Here is a 12,982-nt window from a genome sequence, read left to right as displayed (position 1 = left end):
GGTTACAAATCACACTGACAGAATTAATTATTTTGTGTATGGAGGTGAAATCTAGACGGGCATACATGCAGGCTGGCAGACAGACGAGCAGGACGGTAAAGGGGGGGGGGGGGTTGCAGACTGGAAAGGGGTACGTAGACAGAAGAAAACAACTGTAGAAAAGTCACGTTACATTAACTAAAACTATTGTCATTTAGTACGTTACGTAAACAGAAGAAAACAAGTGTAGAAAATCCACGTTACATCAACTAAAAGTATTGTCATTTAGTACGTTACGTAGACAGAAGAAAACAAGTGTAGAAAATTCACGTTACATTAACTAAAACTAGTGTCATTTAGTACGTTACGTAGACAGAAGAAAACAAGTGTAGGAAAGCCACGTTACATTAACTAAAACTATTGTCATTTAGTACGTTACGAAGACAAAAGAAAACACGTGAAGGAAAGCCACGTTACATTAACTAAAACTAGTGTCATTTAGTACGTTACGAAGACAAAAGAAAACACGTGAAGGAAAGCCACGTTACATTAACTAAAACTATTGTCATTTAGTACGTTACGTAGACAGAAGAAAACAAGTGTAGGAAATCCACGTTACATTAACTAAAACTAGTGTCATTTAGTACGTTACGTAGACAGAAGAAAACAAGTGTAGGAAATCCACGTTACATTAACTAAAACTAGTACCATTTAGTACGTTACGTAGACAGAAGAAAACAAGTGTAGGAAATCCACGTTACATTAACTAAAACTATTGTCATTTAGTACGTTAAGAAGACAAAAGAAAACACGTGAAGGAAAGCAACGTTACATTAACTAAAACTAGTGTCATTTAGTACGTTACGAAGACAAAAGAAAACACGTGAAGGAAAGCCACGTTACATTAACTAAAACTAGTGTCATTTAGTACGTTACGAAGACAAAAGAAAACACGTGAAGGAAAGCCACGTTACATTAACTAAAACTAGTGTCATTTAGTACGTTACGAAGACAAAAGAAAACACGTGAAGGAAATCCACGTTACATTAACTAAAACTATTGCCATTTAGTACGTTACGAAGACAAAAGAAAACACGTGAAGGAAAGCCACGTTACATTAACTAAAACTATTGTCATTTAGTACGTTACGTAGACAAAAGAAAACACGTGAAGGAAAGCCACGTTACATTAACTAAAACTAGTGTCATTTAGTACGTTACGTAGACAGAAGAAAACAAGTGTAGGAAATCCACGTTACATTAACTAAAACTATTGTCATTTAGTACGTTACGAAGACAAAAGAAAACACGTGAAGGAAAGCCACGTTACATTAACTAAAACTAGTGTCATTTAGTACGTTACGAAGACAAAAGAAAACACGTGAAGGAAAGCCACGTTACATTAACTAAAACTAGTGTCATTTAGTACGTTACGAAGACAAAAGAAAACACGTGAAGGAAAGCCACGTTACATTAACTAAAACTAGTGTCATTTAGTACGTTACGAAGACAAAAGAAAACACGTGAAGGAAAGCCACGTTACATTAACTAAAACTAGTGTCATTTAGTACGTTACGAAGACAAAAGAAAACACGTGAAGGAAAGCCACGTTACATTAACTAAAACTAGTGTCATTTAGTACGTTACGAAGACAAAAGAAAACACGTGAAGGAAATCCACGTTACATTAACTAACACTATTGCCATTTAGTACGTTACGAAGACAAAAGAAAACACGTGAAGGAAAGCCACGTTACATTAACTAAAACTATTGTCATTTAGTACGTTACGAAGACAAAAGAAAACACGTGAAGGAAAGCCACGTTACATTAACTAAAACTAGTGTCATTTAGTACGTTACGAAGACAAAAGAAAACACGTGAAGGAAAGCCACGTTACATTAACTAAAACTAGTGTCATTTAGTACGTTACGAAGACAAAAGAAAACACGTGAAGGAAAGCCACGTTACATTAACTAAAACTAGTGTCATTTAGTACGTTACGAAGACAAAAGAAAACACGTGAAGGAAAGCCACGTTACATTAACTAAAACTAGTGTCATTTAGTACGTTACGAAGACAAAAGAAAACACGTGAAGGAAAGCCACGTTACATTAACTAAAACTAGTGTCATTTAGTACGTTACGAAGACAGAAGAAAACAAATCGTGTGTGCATTAGTGTTCGTCCGATATCATTTATCAGATCTTATGGGTTGTTTTCTAGACGTATTTAACGAATGAAAACGAGTTGAAACCTTTTGTCAACAATGACTTGCAAGGTAAATGATATCTGACAGACACGAATGTAGATATTGAGTAAGAGCGAAATAATATGGTTGGCAACTAGATTCACGCGTATGTATCTATTCTGTTTCACTGGCTCCTAGTCAGAGCGAGTTTTAACGACTCAATGGGTCGGTGTAAGACTACTACACCCTCTTCTCTCTCACTAACAACTAACAAATAGCCCACTGTCCTGGACAGACAGCCCAAATAGCTGAGACATGTGTCCAGGACAGCGTGCTTGAACCTCAATTGGATATAAAAACACAAAAATAAGTTGAAATGAAATGAATGAAATATTCTGTTTCACATCAAATCCATTTGGAGCTATTTACAAACACTTCCAGTCGATAAAAAAACAAACAAACAAACAAAAAACAAAACAAAACCCCCCAAACAAACCAACAAAAAACCCCCACAAAAAACCAACAACCCCACAACAACAAAAAACCCATAACCACCACGCTTGATTTGTTAAATTATAATTATGCAAGAAGCAGGAAGTCTTATTAAATTATGTGGTTTACGGTTAAAAAGCTGTAGAATAGTTTACTACAATGCCTTACAAATAAAGACATTTTGTTTTCTTTTAAAGTAACATTTTATCATTTCACTTTATGAAGTAAACTTTAAACATGGAAATCCAATTAAAAGGTTTCTTTTTGGAGGATGATGGGAATGGGGTGGACTTAATTAACGTTTTATTAGCATAATTATTAATTCCGTTCAATTCTTTGTTATAGAAATTAATCGCGTGAAACGGTCAAACAAAGGGAAATAACTCTTGATAGAGTTGGTAATCGTAAAGTTACTTCTCTTATTCGAGGAACGAAAATGGAAAACAAACCGGCCTCGGTTGTGTCGTGGTTAAGCCCACGGACATAAAGCTGGTAGGTACAGGGTTCGTAACCCGGAACCGGCTCCCACCCAGCGCGAGTTCTAACGACTCAGTGGGTTACTACACCCACTTCTCTCTGACTAACAACTAATAACTAACAACTAACCCACTGTCGTGGACAGACAGCTTAGATAGCTGAGGTGTGTGCCCAGGACAGCGTGCTCGAACCTTAATTGGATATAATCACGAAAATAAGTTGAAATGAAAATAAATAAAGGAAAGGAAACGAAAACGTGTGTGAACCTCTTTTGGGTATAGGTTCGTTAATAAAGTAACAGCAAACAAATGTTATAGACGACAGTGGTCGCGGGATTCGACAATATATGGCAATATGGCGCTCTGAGGTTGCATTGTACGACAGCACAAAGTCAAACTTTGAATATTTACGGAGTAAGAGGAGCTACGGCCCTGGGTCCCGTTCCACGGAGCGATCTTAGCCCTAAGATCAACTTAGTGTATATGGTAGCTATGCGTCTACGGTAATCTTAGGGCTAAGATCGCTTCGTGGAACGGGGCCCTGATTGGTAGTAATATATGACATTAATAGTTTGTGTAAATACTATTCATTTATCCATTGCCAATAAATAAATACAATTTTATTTAGTATGTAGTTGTTTATGCAGATTACACTAGAAATTGAAACCTGTGTAGGTATCCCGAAATTGGACCGGCGATTTTCAACAACACTGAGGTTTCCTAATAAAAACATTCATCGAATTATAAATGGTACGTGACACCATTTTCTTGCAGGTAGAATAATTTATGTGAAATGCCAATATTGTTTTCTATTGGTGTAGGGGAGTGTGTAGGTTTTAGTACAATTTCTTTATGATTATATTATTTAAGAACTGAATGTTATATTTTTGACGTTCATGTGATGATAAACACCAAAACCGTTTTGCAGACTGTATGAATGGCGTAGCGCGTTAGTACGAAGTCTTTCGTTCATAAGTGTGTAAAACGGTTTTGGTGTTTATCATCGCATGAAGGTCAAAATACAACGTTCAATTCTAATAATTCCAAATGCATTAATATTGCCATTATACAAAATTATATTAAAAAAAACAATCGAACTCTATCCCACAATGATTTACAACTGTATCAATACACAAATTAGGGAATTCCCTTAGAAAGTTACATTCGTGGGGTTTTTGGTCAAATCTCCCATTCATTATAATGATTTACATTAGGTTTTATCAATTTTAATTTTCTGAATCAAATGTGGATAAAAAGTTATACAATTTAAAATAACTGAACATAAACTGATAACGCAAACAGGTTTTTTTTTTCTCAAAAATATCAAACGATAATTAATTAAGAATTGAACGATCTATATACTTAAATGGAAGATTGGTTGTAAAGCGGTTAGAGTATAAATTTTGAACTAATTAACATAAGAGATAGCGTCAAATTATTTAGAAGATTTACCAATTACTAGATTAAAATTGCAGTTGTCAAAAGTTGAATTAGTGAAAGTGAATGTGAAGACTGACATGAAGGGATAAAATGTTTTCAGTGTTACTGTGTGTGTGGATTTCAGAGGAAGTTTGTGATTGTGTGATATTATTCTCGGAAAGGACAGGTCGCGTAATTGTGCACGATGCGTGTAAGTTGTCGATTTTGTGTTTTTGTCAAATGTGACAGAGCTGCGCTCATGTCTCTCTTTTGATTTGTTGAGCATTCCCTGCTATAACGTCTAATAGAAGCTTCGTTTTTGTGGCCTGTCATATACATTATGTGTCTCAGTTCAAAACCGGAGTCGTTTAAAGCCTGAATTGTTGCTGTCACTCACAGTGCAGACGATATTGGGATAAAAATAGAAATCCTTGGGGATTCCGTTGTTGACATAATTGATAAAAAATTAGTGCCGGTGTAGCATTTAATTTGCACTCCCCCAGAATATGCACTCCCCAGTTATTATTTATACGTATAATTTGCACTCCTCCAGTCAATATTATACGTATAATACGCACTCCCCTTGAATTATTTGCACTCCTCTCTTAAAAGAACTTTGATTTGACAATAATTTAGGTGCTATTCAATGAATACAATCCACATTTATTATTAGGGGATTATAGGTTTCATCTCCGTCCTTCTGTCCGTCTGTCCGTCCGTCCGACGACATATAGTTTTCTGGATTTTTTTATTGATTTTTTGACAATGCATCGAGATGTTGATCTGAAATTGTATATATCACTTTATCATATACCCTACAGTTTGATTTTCATGTCCATTTACTAATTTTGACCGAATTATGACCCTTGAACTTAGGGGATACGAACATTTGTTTTCCGGACTTTTCCCCCCAATACTTCAAGATAATGACCTGACATGCATATAGCGTTGTAGTGTACCATTACAGATCAAGTTTGACTTTCATAACAAAAATATGGCCCTTGAATTTAGGAGATATGAACATGGACTTTGTTTTTGCAATACTGAGCTGAAATTCTGCATATAGCTTATCGTATACTATTACAGATCAAGTTTGACTTTCATGACGATTTGGGGGAAGGACATAGCCTAGTGGTAAAGCACTCGCTTGATTGGAGGTCGGTCTGGGATCAATCCCCGTCGATGGGCCCATTGAGCGATTTCTTGCTCCAGCCAGTGCACCACGACTGGTACATCAAAGGCCGTGGTATGTGCTATCCTGTCTATGGAATTGTATATATAAAATATCCTTTGTTACTAATGGAAAAATGTAGCGGGGTTTCTCTCTAAGACTACCGGTATATGTCAAAATTAGCAAATGTTTGACATTTAATAGCCGATGATTATTAAATCAATGTGATCTAGTTGTGTCGTTAACCAAAACAAACAAACAAACTTCATGACGATTTACACATTTGTGACCGAATTGTGGCCCTTGAACTTAGTGGATACGGAAATGTGATTTTCGGACTCCCCCCACCCGGTAAGAATGCTTGTTACACATATATTCTACACTCTACATTCATTATTATAATATGCACTGTACATTCATTAGTATATATGTACATATAATCTACACTCCATATTCGTTATTATATATATAATCTACTCCATGTGCATTATTATACACTTCATATTTATTATAATACATACAATCTACACTCCACATGCTTTATCACACACACACACACACACACACACACACACACACACACACACACATGACTGGGGAGGTGTATATTGTGCGTATAATATTGGATGGGGAGTTCAGATTATATGTATAGTAATGACTGGGGGAGGTGTATATTGTGCGTATAATATTGAATGAGTAGTGCAGATTATATGTATTGTAATGACTGGGGAAGTGTATATTGTGCGTATAATATTGATTGAGGAGTTCAGATTATATGTATAGTAATGTCTGGGGAGTGCAGATTATATGTATAATAATGTCTGGGGATTACAGATCATATGTATAGTAATGAATGGGGATTACATATTATATGTATAGTAATGAATGGGGATTACATATTATATGTATAGTAATGAATGGGGATTACATATTATATGTATAGTAATGAATGGGGATTACATATTATATGTCTAGTAATGAATGGGGATTACATATTATATGTCTAGTAATGAATGGGGATTACATATTATATGTATAGTAATGAATGGGATGTGCAGGTGTTGTTTATAGTATTGAATACGTAGTGTAGTATGTATAATAATGATTGGGAAGTGCAGATTATAATTATGTACAGTAATGAATAGGGGAGTGTAGTTTATATTTATATAGTAACGAATGGGAAGTGCAGATTACATGTACAGTAATTAACGGGGAGTGTATATTATATATATATATTATAATGAATGGGGAGTGCATATTTTATGTATAACAATTAATGGGGAGTGCATATTATATGTATAGTAATGAATGGGGAGTGCAGATTATGTGTAATTAGATTAATGAATGTAGAGTTTAGATTATGTGTATAATAATGAATGGGTAGTGTAGATTATGTGTAATTAGATTAATAAATGTAGAGTTTCGATTATGTGTATAATAATGAATGGGGAGTGCAAATTATATGTATAGTAAGGATTTTGTATTTGTGTGCACCATCCCACAGACATGATAGCACATACCACGATCTTTGATTTACAAGTCATGGTGTACTGGCTAGAATGAGAAATGCCGATTGGGCCCACCGACGAGGATCGATCATAGACCAATCGCGCTATGTTCCGTCTTTGTGCATCGAGAATGTATATACGCTAAAAATGTAAATTGTATACATGATTAGTATTGTTACTTACAACTATAGTATATATCTATGGCGTGTATGCTATTGTTTTATACGCTGATATCAACATATGTTACTAACATGCACCACAATTAAGTTACCTTTATTTGATCATTTTTCTTCTGTTTTGTTAAGTATAATAATTTTCCATTTTCAACGAAAAATCGTTTGCAAGCTCGTCTAAAATTCGCTTTTCTTTCTTTGTCTTTCAGATCGTCCCTGTAACTTCCTTTAATTAAAGCATTATAAACATTATTAATTTGTAAACAAACAATAGTTTTTCATGTACCCATGGGCATACAAGGTTGTACTTAACTGGAGTGGGGTATGTCTGAAGTAATGAGTTTTGGGTTGTAAAATATGAACCTGATTAAAACCACCATTGTTTGACACCCAATAGCAGATGTATTTTTGGTGCTGGGGTGTCGTCAAACATTCATTCATTCATTCTGATTAAAACCAAGCTTTGCGATGTTATCCCCACATAATTCCTGTCATATTAACCGGAATAAAGGGTATCAAGGGGTGGGCGAAGAGATTCTGGGATCCATCCAATCACCGCACATGATGAGTTATTATTTTTATTCTGCAAATTTGCAAGGGCGGATCCGCCCCTGATTCATATAACAACACCCTCGTCTAGATTCGCCACTGAGATTTATACCAACTGTTACAATGTGCACTGGCTATACAACCATCAAAAACGCTCAAAACATATCATTTGTGAGTGCTTAAAAACTTATTATAGCGTACGTGTAATGGGGAGTGCATATTATTCAGAGGGAGTTCATATTATACATATAATATAGACTGTGGGAATGTATATCACATGTATAATATGCACTGGGGAGTACTTATTCTACGTTTAATATTGACTGGGGAGTGCAAATTCAGAGGAGTGCAAATTATATGTGACACCGGTAATAACATTGTTTTTATTTGTTTACCGAAAAAGTGCAGTCTTCACGTTCATGGAAGAATGAACGTTAATTTTTTTAGATCACGTGATACCATTTTAGCCAATCCAGACGTCTATTACAAAACAGTATATTATGTTATATTGTTTTTATATTATATTATATTATATTATATTATATTATATTATATTATATTATATTATATTATAAAATGGAATTATCAAGTAATGATAGCATTTTTGTATGTGAAAAAAATATGGTTGTGTTAATTCTGTAATACTTTTGTTATACATGTGTACATTGTTTACTTTATGATATGTGGAATAATATTTAATTTTCTGAGATTTTTGTTGTTGCTTTTGTTTAAGTGGGGGGGGGGGGGTTTCTTCATTATATTCAAAATAAGCTTTACATCTGGCACTTTGATATTATGTGGTACAATTTTTCATGCAGCTTTTACGGACACTACATGGGATTCGTACTATAAAATCACAATAACATTTTATTAGCACAGCAAAATAGAATGTTTATTTACTACTTATAATGGATTCAAACACAATATTGGTGTAATAACCAGTGCAAAAGTGAAATATTCAAGGCCTTAAAAATTGCATGTTTTTAGGAACATGCCAAAAACAATTATGTATGGTAGGTCGATAGCATTTGTTTTATTTAAAGGAGACCGGACACCAAACCATATATACGGCGTAATGAATTTGTTTGCCGTCATAAACCACAACTCGCAACTACCGCGCTCCCCTTAAAGGGACACACCCTAGTTACGTTTATTTGTTAACCATTACGGCGTTGTTTTTCGCTATTAAACCCCATTTTTCACAAATAAAATTGCACTTTACTTACATTTTATTATTTAGAATACACATTTCCATTCACTGTAAGTGCTTTTTGGTAATCCTGATGTTTGTAAAACCACGAAATGCATTTTTTGCATTTTTTCAAAAGACGTGTTGTCGAGAAAAAACCGTTAAGCAAGCGAGGTCCAATCTATTTTTAGAGGGGATATTTCCATTTCAATGTCACAGACGTTGGTATATCACGTGACCGTTATCATTTTGGTTCGGTTTGTTTTCTCGTGCACGTTCGCGCAATCAACATCCGATTTGTTGTTGTTCATTTGTGATATTTTTCTTCACAGTTCGTGAACATTTTCAGTAACAATAAAGTTCAGACAAGTAAGTGTCTCAATACAAAACGTTACAAACCCTTAAAACCAATAATTTTGCTGTCTTACGATATCTGGAGAGGGGATACAACCAGGACAGAACAGTTGGAACATGTCCAGGAGAGGTGAAATGAACGCACCCCAAGTCTGTGAAATTTGTCGTGACGTAGGCATTGTTGTGCTTCGAGCGACATCTACCGGTGACATCAGAATACTAACTTTCAAAATTATTTCAAGCAATTGGGACATGGGGATCCCATGGTATTTATCGATATAAAACCTGCTTTTTCACCCCATTTGATAAAAACGTGATCTAAGTGTGTTACAGGTTTGTAGATTAACCAAATTATAATTGATTTTCGCTGGATGGAACTAGGGTGTGCGGCTTTAATGACCAAGTTAAGCGTGCCAGTCTTGGTTGGGGTTTTTTTTCGCCGATCTCCGATGTTTGCCGGAAACTGTCGACAATTGATGAGCTAGACCCGTGACGTCATCGATGAGAGGAAAACTGAAGAAACTACCAAGCAGCATGGACGAATTTAGCGATTCGAGTGACGAAGAATTGTGTCCAGCTGGTGCTAATGGCATCAAACAGTGTCAGTTTGAACAACTTATCAGAGACTTTGTCCCTAATCCTGGAAATGTTGTCTTAAACGAAAATTCGGATGAATCAACTGCCGACGAAGACGAGGAAGCCACACTGTCATAGACTAGCATACAAGCATTTTTTTAAACATAATTTTTTATGACTTTTTTAATGTAACTGAAGCAAATGGACCTAATTAGAGAAAAACACAAAATGTAATAATATTTCATCATAAATCTTGTTCAGCATAGATGTAAATATGACACGTCAGTGGATATTCCAGAGACCGATTTCGCAAAGTTGCAAAAAGCGTCCCCTCCTTACCAAAGCAAGATATAATAATTTAACAAAAAACCCAATTAGCACAATTTTCTTTGTTAGCTTAACTAGTTATCCTCTAAGTTTTCAATGTGTTTGGTTAAACCGTGTATTTTTAATTATTAAGAAAATGTGTTACCAGTGTGCCGAAACTGTCCATAGCCGGGTACAGAAACACAGAGAGAGAGAGAGATCGAGGGGTGTGGTGAGAGAGAGGGGGGGGTGGGAGAGAGAGAGAGAGAGAGAGAGAGAAGAGAGAAGAGGAGAGGGGGGTGGGAGAGAGAGAGAAGAGAAAGAGGAGATAGAGAGAGAGAGAGAGAGAGAGAGGGAGAGAGGGGGGAGGGAGAGAGAGAGAGAGAGAGGAGAGGAGAGAGAGAGGGGAGGGTAGGAGAGAGAGAGAGATATAGAGAAGAGAGAGAGGGGGGGGGGAGGAGAGAAAAGAGAGAGAGAGAAGGAGAGAAGGAAGAGAGGAGAGAGAGGGGGGGAAAATAGAGAGAGAGAGGAAGAGAAAGGGGGGGGGAGAAAAGAGAAGAGAGGAGGGGGAAGAGAGAGGGAAAAAAAAGAGAAGAGGAGGAGAACGAGAGAGAGAGAGGAGAAGAGAGGGGGACGGAGGAGAAGAAAGGAGTAGGGGGGGGGGGGAGGGAAAAGGAGAGGTCAGAGCAAGACGGAGAGAGAGAGGCGGAAGGGGAGAGCAGTAGATAAAAAGATGGCGAAGATACTAATAAAGGAGAGCGAGAAGAGAAGAGAAAAGGAGAGAGACAAGAGAGAGAGAAAGAGAGGAAGAGAAGAGATAAAGAAGAGGAAAGCGTGAGAGAGGAATCAAGAGAAAAAAGAAACGAGAGAGACAAAAGACAGAGGAAAGAGGAGAGAAAAAGAGAGATAGAAGAAGAGAAAAACGATAGGAGGGAAAGGAAACACCCCATGATGGCCCCAGCCTCTTTAAAAAGAAAAAAACGTGAAAAATGCAGTCTGGTTTCTTTCGCTTAGAAGTTACAGTGGTGTCAGTGAACATAGATTGATAACGAGGAAAGGTGAAGAGAGGAAGAAAGAGAGGAGAGAGAGAGAGAGAGAGAGAGAAGAGAGAGAGAGAGAGAGAGAGACAGGAGAAAAAAAGAAAGAGAGCGAGAGGCGGATGAGAGAAACAGAGAGAGAGAGAGACAGAGAGAGACAGAGAGAGGGAAAGAGAAGGAAGAGCTGAGAGAAAAGAAATCAGAGAGGAAGAGACAGACGAGAGAGAGAGTAGACAGAGAGAGAGGAGAGACAGAGGGGAGCAGAGAACAAGAGAGAGTAGAGAGACAGAGAGAGAGTCAGAGAGAGGGGTAAAGAAGGAGCAGAATGGGGTAAAGAGAGGAGAGACGAGAGAGAACAGAGAATGGGAGAGAGAGATAAAGATAGGAGAGAAGAGGAGAGCGAAAACTACGAGAGAGGAAGAAGAGGAAAGAGGAGAGGGAGGAGGAAGAATAGGGAAAACAAAGATAGAGAGAAGAGAGAGAGATAGCGATAAGAAGAGAGAGAGAGAAGAGAAGAAAAGGAGAAGAGGGAAGAGGGGAAAAGAGAGAGAAAAAAGAGAGGAGTAGAGAGATCTGAACCCCCGGCCGTGGCCAGCCATCTTTATGAAAAGGGGGGGGGGAGAAGGGGGTTCTTCAGGTAACAGAAGAAAAGCTGAACATAGATTAGAGCAGGAAAAAGAGAGAGAGAGAGGAGAGAGAGAGAGAGAGAGAGAGAAGAGAAAGAGAGAGAAGAGAGAGAGCGGGGAGGAGAGACACAGAGACGAGAGAGAGAGAGAGAGAGAGAGAGAGAAGAGAGAGGAGAAGAAGAGATAGCGAAAGAGAGGGGAGGGAAAGAGTAGAGCGAGAGAGAGAAAGAGAGATGAGAGAAGAAGGAATAGAGAGAGAGAGAAGGAGAGATGAGAAAAGAGAGAGAAAAAGGGAAAAAGAAGAAGAGAGGAGAGAGGGAAGAAGAGAGAGAAGAGAGAAGAGAACAGAGGGGAGAGAGAGAGAGAGAGGGGGAGGAGGAGAAGGAGAAAAAAAGCATGGGGGAGGAAGAAAAAGGGAGAGGAAAAAAAAGGAAATTTAAAGAAGGGGGGTTCTACGGGGAAAAAGGATGTCAAGGGAACAATGGGGAAAAATAAACAGAAGAGAAAGAAGAGGACAGAGATAGAAGAGAAGGAGAAGCGGTAGAGAAGAGAAAGGAGAGGAGGAGGAAGAGCGAAGAGAGCGCTATGGAGTGTGGAGGTGTGAGTGGTGGAAGTGTGGGGGATGACAGACAGACAGAGAGAAAACGAAAAATAGAAAAAGCCCGGAACCCCCATGTCACGAAGGACAGCCCGACAATACAAAGGAACTCTAGAAGGAAGGATAAATGTCTTCGTTAAGAGGGACATTCAGCTTCCGGACCCGCACGTCATTATTTGAAGAACAAGAGTGTACAAAATAAGGACAATTTGGCTTTACTTGACCGGATGTAGGGGGGGAAGCAATTTACAAAAAAAAAAAAGAATAAATAAGCTAGTAAACTAACATATGCCAAAATGAGGGCACAAGATCTCACACCTCTTAATATGTTCAACTGTAGGT

The sequence above is a fragment of the Gigantopelta aegis genome, chromosome 9 (genome assembly GCF_016097555.1).
Source record: "Gigantopelta aegis isolate Gae_Host chromosome 9, Gae_host_genome, whole genome shotgun sequence".
NCBI classification, from domain to species: domain Eukaryota; kingdom Metazoa; phylum Mollusca; class Gastropoda; order Neomphalida; family Peltospiridae; genus Gigantopelta; species Gigantopelta aegis.
This window is presented reverse-complemented; position numbering follows the sequence as displayed.